The 12,816-nt window shown below is 28.3% G+C and overlaps 1 long non-coding RNA gene across 7 annotated transcripts; it reads right to left on the bottom strand.

The window, feature by feature from the left end:
- Nucleotides 1-2,462: 2,462 nt before the first annotated feature.
- Nucleotides 2,463-7,533, bottom strand: LOC136078341 (uncharacterized). 7 transcript variants are annotated; one of them, XR_010637736.1, is made up of 8 exons: nt 4,445-7,529; nt 3,962-4,059; nt 3,727-3,857; nt 3,522-3,655; nt 3,240-3,309; nt 3,032-3,116; nt 2,792-2,944; nt 2,463-2,647 (listed from the first exon to the last, which is right to left on the bottom strand). It is a non-coding gene; the product is annotated as an uncharacterized LOC136078341 (long non-coding RNA). The 7 variants fall into 7 exon arrangements; XR_010637735.1 differs by having other exon boundaries at nt 3,032-3,309; nt 4,445-7,531; XR_010637733.1 differs by having other exon boundaries at nt 2,792-3,116.
- Nucleotides 7,534-12,816: the final 5,283 nt, after the last annotated feature.

The raw sequence follows: 12,816 nt of genomic DNA on the forward strand, positions 1-12,816 counted from the left end.
ATAATATATAATAAAAACGAAATTACATTTCATGTAGTTCCGAAAATTCTGGATATCATTTTTAGGTAAAAATTGGATTCATTAAAAAAATGGACATGGAACATTGTACATCTAGTTAATATTGGATGTTTATTTAAGCGAAACTTTAAACGTAATATATACCTGATAAAAATAATTAAAAAAGTTCTAATATCTGTAAAATTGTGTTGGAAATCTAAACACTTTTTTTAAACGATAACTTTATTACTATTGTTAATTAAAACCGTCGTGTAAATGTGTAATTGTGTAACAAGGGAGAACTTTTTACGCCAATTTTTGCAGCTGCTTTGTTCTTATGCCAGTTCACACTTATGTCAATGTTTGCAAGTTCTTTTAGCGCACTTATGCTAGTTCGCATTTATGCCAGTTTGCATTAGTGCCACTTTTTGCAACTGATTTGCACTTATACAAATTCACAAATACAGGTTGTCACGTTTTTCATTTAAGATATGAAGAAAAATATTTTTTTAAAGTAAAGTAACTGAATTAGTTTCTTATGAATTAGTTTCTTATTTAGTAAACAGAAATGTGATTGTTATTATTTTGAATGACATTCAAAATAATAATAATCACATTTCTGTTTACTAAATAATGACATTTTATTCTATTAGCTGCAATGACCACCAGGGTAGACTAGAGGAATAACCATTAGAGTAAAGAAGACTAGCACTTTAGATGACTATTTTGTCAAAAGAATTAAAATTCTACTAACCCAGGACCATGGTCGCCTTTATTTTTAGCATCGTCATCTAAACAAAGTAATTTCCCATTCATTTGTTCGGCTGAAAATAATCAAATTACAATGAAATTTGGTCTTTTTTCTCCTGATCCTGAATTTAGTATGGAATCTGTGAATTTTACAAGTAAAAATAACACAGCATGTGAAATTAATAAAGAAGATATATCGAAGGATTAATTCTAAAACAATGCATGTTCATTTTAAAGTTGTGAGAAAAACAATATTAAAAGTTTAAACTCGTACATGCATACATGCAACATTTGGTTTTTATTAAATAATTAAAAATCTCCTCCACTCCTTATAATTTGGCAGACAGTAGTGGGCGCAGAGGTCCATATTTCAACATTCATAACTCAATATAGACTAAATTTGTTTTAGAATTAACCCATCGAAATTTTCTGCGACAACAGATGATAGCTGTTTATTTATAGACATCAAAAAATTTTCAATGTCAGGTAACTGAGCAAGATAAATACCGAATACCAAAATACAATTGATGCATTCAAAGAAGGGTAAGAATGTTAATTGCTTTTTGTTAAAGAAACATTTATATAAATTTCCATTGATAATGATTTCAGAAATTTGTGGAATTTTTTATTTGTATTGCTTTCTTTTTGCAAAAGTTGGGGGATCAAGTCAAGTACCATTATTCAAGCTTGTTACTTTACCTCTGAAAAGTTATTCAAAGATATTGGGTAAGGATGGAGATTTACAATTACATGATTACCATGCGTATCACAAACCCGCTAAAAAATGAGGCGTTGATTTGATGTTGATTCAATGTTTCTCGTCAACATTGATTCCATATTGATTTTTTGTCCAAAATGTTAGCCACTTATCAACGTTAATTTGGTGTTTACAAAAAACGTTGATCGAATGTTGCTTTTCAACGTTTAATCAACAATCATTTTTTCTTGGTGATTCAACACTGATTTTTATAATAGCCGACGGTATTTTGATATCGCTTTTTGATGCATATATCAAAAAAATATATATCAACAGTTTACGAAATTTAAACAACTTAAAGTTTATATTTAAACAACTTTAAAATCTATTCTACAAAATAGAGTGCTCAATGTTCTTAAAAGAACTGAGCAATTATAAATTAGTAGGATATCACTTAAGAAAATTTTTTTTCATTTAACACTGTATTTCATCAATAAAAAGACTCATCAGAAATGCTCTCATCAATAAAAAAACTCAGTATTTCTGATGAGTCTTTTTATTAATGAAACACAGTGTTAAATGAAAAAAAACTTTGTTAAGTGATTTTCTACTGATTTATAATTTATATATATATATATATATATATATATATATATATATATATATATAAATATACATATATATATATATATATATATATATATATATATATATATATATATATATATATATATATATATATATATATATATATATATGTATGTATATATATATATATATATATATATATATATATATATATATATATATATATATATATATATATATATACATATATATATATATATATATTATGTATGTATATATGTATATATATATAAAATATTTGTATATAAAATTTATACATATTGCTCAAATCTTTATTTGTTTTGTAAAAAACAGGCTGTAAATAAAGGATTTAGCAAAAAATTTATTAATAGAGCAATTCAAAGCTAACTCAAAAGAATAATGAAAGAAAGTAAGAAAGTTTTTTATTGAATTTAACACAAAATTTACATTTTCAAACAATTTATTTAGCGTTTGCAGCACTGTTCATTTTCAAAACTTTTCGATTGAGTCGTGTTCCTGATTGCCTTAAAAATTTCGAAATGCCTGAATAACATTCGCAAATTTTTGCATCATGATGCTGTCGTGTAATCGCAACTAAATCAAAAATTCAAATCTAATTTGAAAAAAATCAAACTGCAGAAATTATAGCAAATAGTTACATAAATGACTGACTAGGATAAACAAAATATATTTCCTGTGAAATAAAAAATCTAAAAAAATGCATAAAACCATTCTTACCTACTATCATATGATACAGGGTGTATGTTTTAAAATTTATCTTCAATGAACCACCCAAGACATTAAAACAGGCCCCAGCGTCCTCGCTCATCAACAACTTTCCAAAAGCAAAAGCCGATTTATATTACCTCCACAACGACTAAGAGAACTCATCTATTATTAACAAAATAAAAATTACTTAAGGGTCAGAATACATATTATGTTCATTCTATATGAATGAAATTATCTTAATTTCAATACATGGATTTTTAAAATTGACTCTTGAATCACTTTTCTCTTTTATCTATTTTTGCCATCCAACTCAACGCAAATCTTTTTTGAAAATCTTTAAAAAAAAATGTAGTAAAATAAACAATATTATTATTATTTATGTAAAATATTTTGTAAAAAATTAACCATGAAAAATTACCTAAATGGAAAAAATAAATAAAACTTTTATTTAATTTACCCTGGCAAGACAAATGTCTTTCTTTGCTATCCTCTTTATCCAAAACACAATTTTTAGAGCCATTTTCTACCTATAGATAAATTATACATACAAAAATTAAATAAAATTTTTAAACATTATATAGTGATTTTTATTTAAACTTGTCAACAAACATATATTTATAAAATATTTGTCAACAAAATTATATTCTATAACATATAGTTCTGATTTCTATTAATTTTTTTACTGCACACACACACAGATTTTAATTAGAACAAAAGCAACATTAGGACTTTTTTTTACCAATATATTTGAAGACAACATCATTTTCCCTTGAGATAGATTAGTTTCTTTCGAGAAGTCATTGTTATTTTCAGCAAATGAAAAGCTTGCTATTTCACTGTGTAAATGGGGAGTTGATATTGATTTAAAAACATCTATAATTCAGTAAAAAAATAAGCATTTTATTTTAACAAACCATTATTTAACTTTTACAAAAATAGTTAACCTGCTATATTTGGAATCACGTTAGATGTTCTTTAGCTATTTGAACTATCAAAATAGTATCTTCCGTATAGTTCTTCATCACCAACCGCAATATCTTCATCACTTTCACAAAATGTCATTGCTGTCTTTCTCCTTTAATATAAACTTTACTTTATAAACAAAAAAAGTGCATGATTTGTGTAATACTTTATTGAAAAATTTTTTATTTGTTAAAAACTAATTTTAGTAAAATTTACTTTTGCTTTGTCCCTTTTTTCTCTTCGATGTCAGTTTCAATATTTGAAGTATCTGCTGCTTTCTCTAAGTGTGACTGAGCTTCTTCATAAACACAAATCTATGTACGTAAAATCATTTATCAATATCTAATGAAGATGTAATTGAAATGTTTGCGGCAAAAGCAGGCCCTATGAGAATGGAGTGTAATTGGTGCACCGCATAAAAATTAATGAATTTTAATGAAAAACCCATGAAAATTAAAGAATTTTTTAGTTTTTTAAAAACACTAAAAGTTTAAAAAAAACTAAAAACATTGTTAAAAAAACCCGTTGGAATATTGGATTTAAAATAAGTGATATTAAATGAGAGAATAGTCATATTGTAAAGGGGGCCTAAAATAAATTTGCACCAGCACATGTTTATCCTCTCTAATGCCCTGGTCAAAACATACAGTTCAATATCTAATTCAATTATTTTACATTTTTTTATAGTAATATGCAAACCTGTAGTGTATAAAATTCTAGCAGGGTATATCTTCCAATCGGAGGTTGATGCCTGCAAGGTTGTGACAGCTTTACGAATCACTTTTAAATGGCAGCCAGAAGCATTTCCCTTCATTTTTCATCCAACTTTTAGCAATCACTTCCACTTCTTTAATTTTTCCATTTAAAAATTCAACAATGGCAAATGAAATTTCAATATTCTGGTGCAATTTAATTCTAAACAATCTTATATAAGTTACAAAATAAAATTAAAAATACATTAGAGATTAAAAACAATGAACTTTGTAAAACGCTTTTTAGATTTATTAATGTAAAACATTGTGTAAACATTTTATTATTTCTATAAACATACCAGGTATTTGTTTCACACAAAAAATTTATAAATTAAAATGCATTAAACTCACTTTAAATTTGTTCAATGAACTACATATTTGACAAATTTACAACAAATTTTACAAAATGGCACATGCACAGACATACTTTAAAAATTGATGGTCTGCAAGTATAATCAAAGTTTGTGTTTTTAATTCCAGAAATCAGTGATCATAAGCAATATCACAATGTCTAAGCACAAAAAAAGCATAACCACCTTTTTAAACAGGTATCATCAAGCCTTTCTTCAAAAGTTCTTTTTTTTTTGGAAAATTGTTTTTAGGTTGGCTAATGAATTTACATAACAAACGTCTAAGTAAGATGTTTCAAAACAATCAGGAAAAAACTTTTGAACTGAATGAGGATTTAGAGCCTTGCATTTTACAAGATCTACCAAAACCTCTTCTACTAAAATAAACCCTTTGCCTTGAATAAAATAAACTCTGTCTCATAGATTTGATGTGATCTTTTTATTTACCACTTGGGCAGAAATTTCTTTACCATTCCTTTCTCTAAGAAAAATATCCAACTTTTTTCTCTCATCTAATTGATTCACTATTTGGGCAACAGTCTGATGTGATTTTCACACCATTTTTTTAATTCAACCCAAAAAGTTTTCAAAAGGAAAAGCTGATAGATGATCAAGACTCTACCCAAAGTTAACACAATCATCAGCTAAATGAATCATGCTAAGAACATTGTATGTTACCAAGATCTCCCCATACAAAATTTTTACTTCTCTGACAAACCATATAAGCAGCTGTTTAGCAAATACCACTAACAATTCATTTTTGGCCATTTTATTAGAAAGCAGTATGTGCATAGCAATTGAAAAAGAAATAAATAAGTCATAGTTTTATTTATTTTTCCTTTTTAAAACAACAGGTCCGGCATAAAGCAGAATAATCGAAACTCTGTTGCTTTCCACTTCTCAAGTTCATTTAAAGAGCGTGGTCTACGTTGAAAATTGGATGGTGTATAACTTCGTAAATTTATGAGTTCATTTGAAATACTTTCTTTAACAGATTGACTTATTCTAATACATCGGGGACCTTTACACCAGTTTATTAGAAGTTTTTTAACTACTCCAAGACATATAAGGTGCATATAGTCTAATGGGAATCCAGTTACCATTGGGAAATTTAACTGAACAAGTGGAGAAAGACTCTCAAGTTGGTGACCTTCTTTATAAAAATTATTTTTAAAAGCCATGTCAGTACAAAGTAAAGTAGTCGTTTCCAATAACCTTACGCCATGTTTTTGTGTGCCAACTGCCATACATCTTTCACAGCTATGATAGCCACTATGCCCTATAATGCATTTAACATATGCTCTTGCAGGCGCATCACAAACAAAAGCTTTAATAGTCACCAGAAGCTGTTTATACCCATTAGTTTGCAATTTTTTCATTTCAAGAATAAAATCTTCAAAGTACTCATCCAAATTGCTTGGTTTTCCCTGACCATGCCAAATTGCAACAGCATAGGATCCTTTTCTGTTAATTGTAACTAGTATAGGCCAAATAGAAGTCTTTTTACTATTGTACATAGGTGCACCATCAATACTTACAATTAGATCAAGTTTGATATAAAATAATCAATTGCACTTTTAACTCCAAGATATATATAATCGCCTCCACTGACATATAAAACATTAACTTTTTGAAGAGATTTTTGTAATGTCTGCCAGCATTTCGGTATAGATGGAGTAAATTTATTTAAGTGAAATAAAAGTGCATTTAAAGCATCATCTTTTATACAGTATTTTAATGACCACTCATATAAAAAATCTTTTGTTGAAGTTAGAGTATCAATACTACTGTATAAACTATTTTTAAATGTCGTCAACATCACAATAATTAGATTCAACTTTACTTAAACAAAACTTATTTTGTGGCAAAGTGATTGAAAACATCAATATATCACTGTGCACATCTTCAGAAACTTCAAAAATCTTTTGAATGTCTAAATCTAGATGAACGCAATTCCCTCTACCAACAATGTTGCACTCTTCAAGAAGATATTTTATTCTTTTTTCAGTATTTCGTTTTTCTTTCATAAATTCTCTCTTATATAGGCTTCTGTCATATTTAGGCATTATTATCTTTATTTTATTACATCACAAAAGAAAAAAAATTAAAGGCATTATTATTCTTATACAGAAAAAATCAATTTAAATTGCATTTTGTACTATATGATTTAAGTTTGCAGTCAGAATTTATCAGGCAAATACTTGCAGCCATCAATAATTTGCTATGATAATAGTAATGTTATTATAATAAACATTAATAGGCCAAATTGCTGCTAAGTTGTGACTTATTCATGTTAAATTGTTAAAATATTTATATTAAGATGTTCTATTATCTTCAAATAGTTAAAGAACTACCCTAATTTCATTAGGATAATCTTTATTCAAGAACTGAAAAAATAATTACTTAATAAAATATATGTTTTTCAATAAAGTTTATATTCGTTTCATACCGTAATACAATTAAAATTTGAACAAACATTTTATAACCACCAAAAATAACAAAAAAAATCCCAGCAGAAAATGCTCAGCAAATTACTGTTAGTAATCGGCTCAATAAATTTGTTTTTTGTCAACAGTAAATCAACGAACGCTCAGTGTTTGTAAATAAACGTTGATTTGCTGTTGATAACATTGCTGTTGCTACAACATCCATTTATGGTTGATCGCCGTTGATCGCTAATGTCAACGCAAAATCAACGTTGATCAACATCAAATCAACGCTTCATTTTTTAGAGGGAAGTTGCTAAGTTGGCAGCATCAGATTTTATCAGATCCTATAAATCCCCGTTTATAGATTTAACGAATGAAGGCTTAAACAGGCTAAAGAAAATTGTGACAGATTTAAACCTATAATTAAACCTATAACATTTCTTCAGAACATTGTTCTGCGAGATCATCGCAGTAATTAATGATAGCAATTTTCGTGAGTTGCTTTAATTTTGAGAGAGCGCTGGGGATAATATTTTAAAAAAACCACTTGAATAACTGTAATTCTAAAGCAACGTACATAAGTAAAAGTATTCAAAATGAAATAATTGAACTATGTGCTGAACAAATTCAGGACTTAATTAAAGCAAGAATATTTAAAGGAAAATTTTATAGCGTTATATTTGATGAAACAACGGATATCAGTCATAGTTCTCAAATGACAGTCATACTTAGATATATTGATGTTAATAACTGTGAAATCCAAGAAGATTTTTTTAGTTCTGTAAACATCCATGATAAAAATTATTCTAATTTTACGAATGAATCTGTATTAACCAGAGAATCGCTAGCAAACACAGTAACAAATTTTGGCTTAAATTTAAAAGATTGTGTTGGTATAGGCACTGATAGTTGTGGCGTTTATGTTAGGTGAAAACATCAGAGCAGTCACAAAATAACAAAGGTCCTTACAAACATAACAAAAAATCCATGCTTTGAGGGGTTGTCCTTAAAGTACGTACGTTCATAGGGGGAAGGGAGAGGGTCTTCAAATAGCTTACGAAAGCGTGTGGGGCGTGGGGGATGGTTTAATTTAAAAAGCACGCACTAATTAAAATAAAACTCCTTAGTAAGGTTTGTTTTTCTAATTTATTACAACTAAAAAGTATTTGTTAAATGTTCTTGAATAATAAACACATTTAAAATAAAACCATACCGTATCATCGTTGTCCATAATTCGCCAGCTAAACAATAGAAAAGTTAATTTTCTGACTAAAGGTCCTAGTTTGCCAACATAAAAGGATGTATGGTATGCACACACATGCCACCCCTTATACACTTGGGCTGAGTAAGCCAGACTTGAATTTTAGGCAACCCTTTTTTGAGTCAGCAAAAAACAGGTTTTAGCAGTGATGTGGATAATGGGTCGGAGGCCCCCCGAAAAATATTAGGGCCCCAAAATTTTAATAAAATTTTCTGCATTTGATATTTTGATTCTGCATTTGATATATTGATTTTCTGCATTTGATATTGCTAAATAAAAAAGCTCCTTAAATATGCAAAAGGACTTCTAAATTTGCTAGGCTCCTCCAATTGGAGGGTGTGGGCTCCGTAGCCTGAAAACCTAGCCCCGGCTCTGGGTTTCAGGCTTTGTTTTCAATATTACTCATCTTGCGGTGTCCAAAAAAACATCCGCCTAAAGTAAAGTTTATTTTAATTTGATTCGTCATTAAAATAATTTTCAAAAATAAAAAGTAAATTATGAATTTCAAAAATAAAAGGTAATTAGGACATGTCTGATATTTGATCTCCGGTCTCCGACATGTTATCGCTCGCATTAACCTCTCGGCCATGCACATATACGAGACACAAGGTATGTAAATTAACTTTATTAAAACAAATATTTTTTACATAAATATGCAATGATATATTTTATTAACTAGACATCTAACTTCGATCCGAAAAGTGAAGCCGCTTTTACCCATTTTACAAATGACGGATTATATTTGTATTACTTAACTTATTTTTTCTTAAATTTATTTATTTGTATTTGAAAAATGTACAAAGTACAAACTGGTTAGCCAGTTAATTACTAAATTTCTCTTATCTAACAGCAAAAAAAAAAAAAAAAGAAAATTCAATATGAGGTAATATGAAAAAACCAAGTTAGTAGACTGCGTGACAATTTAAATCATATTTTTTTAAATTCAATTTGAATGCTGATAGTGAGTTCACTATGTGATGTTCACTATGATGCTGGCGAGTTCACTATGTGATCAGGAAGTGAGTTCCATACTTTAATGATTCTTTCGCTGTAAAAGAATCTTCTAGTATCATTAATGTATTTATTACATGGAGTAAACTTTTGTGAATGACTTATAGTAAAATATTTGGAATTGGAAAAAGTAAAAAAATCTGAAAATGGTAAATCAACGAGATTATGTACAATTGCGTAAGTCATGTAAAGATCAAATTTAACTCTGCGATACTCAAGAGATTCTAGTTGGAAAACAATAAGTCTTGATAAGGAATCAGTGTATGTAATACGACACCTTTTGCAGACAATTCTGGTAAAATATTTTTGAATTTTTACTATGCAAATTATATCTTTTAAAAGATGAGGGCTCCAAACTGCTGTGCAAGATTCTAATACAGGTCGCACATGAACTTTGTAAGCTTTTAACAAAAGTTCAGAGTTGTTAGAGATAAAGGATTTTAAAAGTGAGTAAATGCGAGAGTATGCTACGCATGAAATACGAGCGCAGCGATTAGAGAACTTTGTATCAAAGGACATGGTGATTCCAATAACCTGAATTGAATAAACAGTTTCAATATTGATAACGGAGTTTAATGAATAAGAATGAGTAGGTATATTATATCTTCTGTAGCATAAATGAAAACATTTGTTGGTTGCTATTTTTAGTTGCCAATCATTGGACCATGCCAAGATTTTTTTTAAAGTGTTTACAAGATCAATGTTGCTGCAATCATTTCTTGATTGATACTGCTTAATATCATATGTAAACAGTTTAATGCCACAATCTCCATCAGTGCAATAAACTATGTAGTTAAAAAATATTAAGAACAATATGGTTTTAGTACAGTTCTTTGTGGTATTCCACTCTTAGCTAGAGTGATTTAAGAATATGAGGTACCAACACACACATTGAAGGCGATTAGCTACAAAATTTTTAATTCAATTAAATAGTTCGTATTTAATTCCATAGTCTTGCAATTTGAACATTAGTTTAGGATGAGTTACCGAGTCAAAAGCTTTTTCAAAATCAATATAGATGATGCCAACTATTTTTTTGTTAACTACGGCAGTGGTCCACTCGTATAGAGTTGCCAGCATTTGTGAACATGTGGATCTGCAATTTATAAAACTGAATTGATGTGGTTTTAGCAATGACTGATTCCATAACTTTGCAAACAATACAGGTCATTGAAAAAGGTCTGTAGTTAGTTGGTAAAGAAGGATTGCCTCGCCTAAATATTGGACAGATTATTGCTGATTTCCAAATTTTAGGTATAGTATTAGTGGGCATTGACATTTTGAAGAAAAATAGAATAAGGAATGGCAATGATAGTTGTAATTGATTTTAAAAATATTGGAGGGAAATCATCCGGAGATTTGGAAAACTTTGCTGAGGGTTTTTGTAGTTATGAAAAGACAGAATCATATGGAAATAATACGTTACTCAAAGAGTTTTGATGGGGTGGAAAATCTAATGAAGGATCAACACCGTTGTCAGTGATGAAGACAGAGGCAAAAAAGTCGTTCAAAACACGCGTTTTTTTACAATCGTCTAAACAAAGGGAACCATCAGAACTTGCAAGTGGTGCAACAGAATGATGACGCTTGAATTTATGAATTGATAAACGGCTATCAATAAAGTCTTATGTATTGAACTTATATTTTCCCGGTAAACTTAATTTTTTTTATAGTAATTTATTTGCAGTAAAAATAATTTTTTTCCGGTAGAATAATAACTTTTTTTCAGTAAAATGTTTGCGGTAAGAAATCAGTTTTTTACCAAAAAAAAACTTCCAAGTAGAAAATTTTTGTTTTTCAGAAGAAAAATTCTTTTTGAAAAATACTTCAAGTGTTAAATGGATTTTGGAATATAATTCCAAAAGAAACTATAATCTATTTTGAATTAAACGAATGTTTTCACCAAACTTAGTTTTATTTGACTTGAAGATTTATTTAAAATTCACATAAACAAACAAACTTCTTCTGAGCTTAACTTCAAATAAACTCTATACTTTATCCAATAGATTTAGATCAGGGTTAAAGATAACCATCAGGAATGTATAATGTATAAATATATATATGTATGTATAAATATATATATATATATATATATATATATATATATATATATATATATATATATATATATATATATATATATATATATATATATATATATGTATATATATATATATATATATATATATATATATATATATATATATATATATATATATATATATATTAAATTACTGGAAAAAAAGTACTATCTACTGGAAATTAAGTTAATTACTGGCGGTTTATTTACTTACCGGAGATTTATTATTTTCTACTTAAAATAATGTTTTATTTACTGGAATTGGTAGAAAGAGAAACCGGGAAAAAAGCGATTTTTACTGGTCATTTAAATTGTCGCGTTGATAAACGATTAAATTTTGTTGATATTTTCTTTATTGACAATACCTTTATCTAATTATTAATAGCGTTTTTTATTATTTCGGCATTGTATAGATGTGAGTAATTCTTGTATTTGATAAAAGTATTTAAATTTAAATTTCTTTTGTATTTTCGGTATAAAATACGTTTTTTAGATGCCAAATTTCGAAGTGCGCGCGGTTGAATAATGTATCTTTTTTTAAAAGTGTTAAGAGGAAATTAAAATACTGGTAAAATAATATTTTATGTTTCTTAAATTCATTTCCGATTAGGGCTTTGGGGTCGTCTAAAGTATCTTAGGGAGATTAGGGGGATGTGGGATCAGTAAAAAGCGTTCAATAAGGTAATAAACGGGGGGATATGATAAACTTTAAAAGACGCACGCTCTAATTTATATATAAACTAGAGCGTAAAATATTTCTTTATTTACACTACTTTTTCTAAATTAAAACTTTTTTAATTATTCAAAATAAAACGGAGGAGGGGTATTTCAAAGCGAACGTACTTTTTAGGAGGGAGGGGGAGTTGAAACAACTGAGGGGAGAGAGGGTTCGAATTTCTAAACTTTTGGCGTAGGTTCTTTATGGACGACCCCTAGCCATGCTTCAAACTTATCAGTTTTTAAATGTTCGTCTGTACAAGCTGTAAGAAATACAATTGGCACAATGAAAAAAGTAATATTATTTTGTAAAGCTTCACAGAAGCGAAGTAACATGCTTAAATATATAAATAAGGGAATGTCTACAAGCTCATGTGAAACGAGATGGATTGAACTATGCAATTCTGTGTTAAGTTTTAGATCTTGTTTAATATAGTAGAAACTCTTGATTTGTTATCTCAGTAGAACGAA

This window comes from Hydra vulgaris, chromosome 03 (assembly GCF_038396675.1).
Source record: "Hydra vulgaris chromosome 03, alternate assembly HydraT2T_AEP".
Lineage (NCBI taxonomy): Eukaryota > Metazoa > Cnidaria > Hydrozoa > Anthoathecata > Hydridae > Hydra > Hydra vulgaris.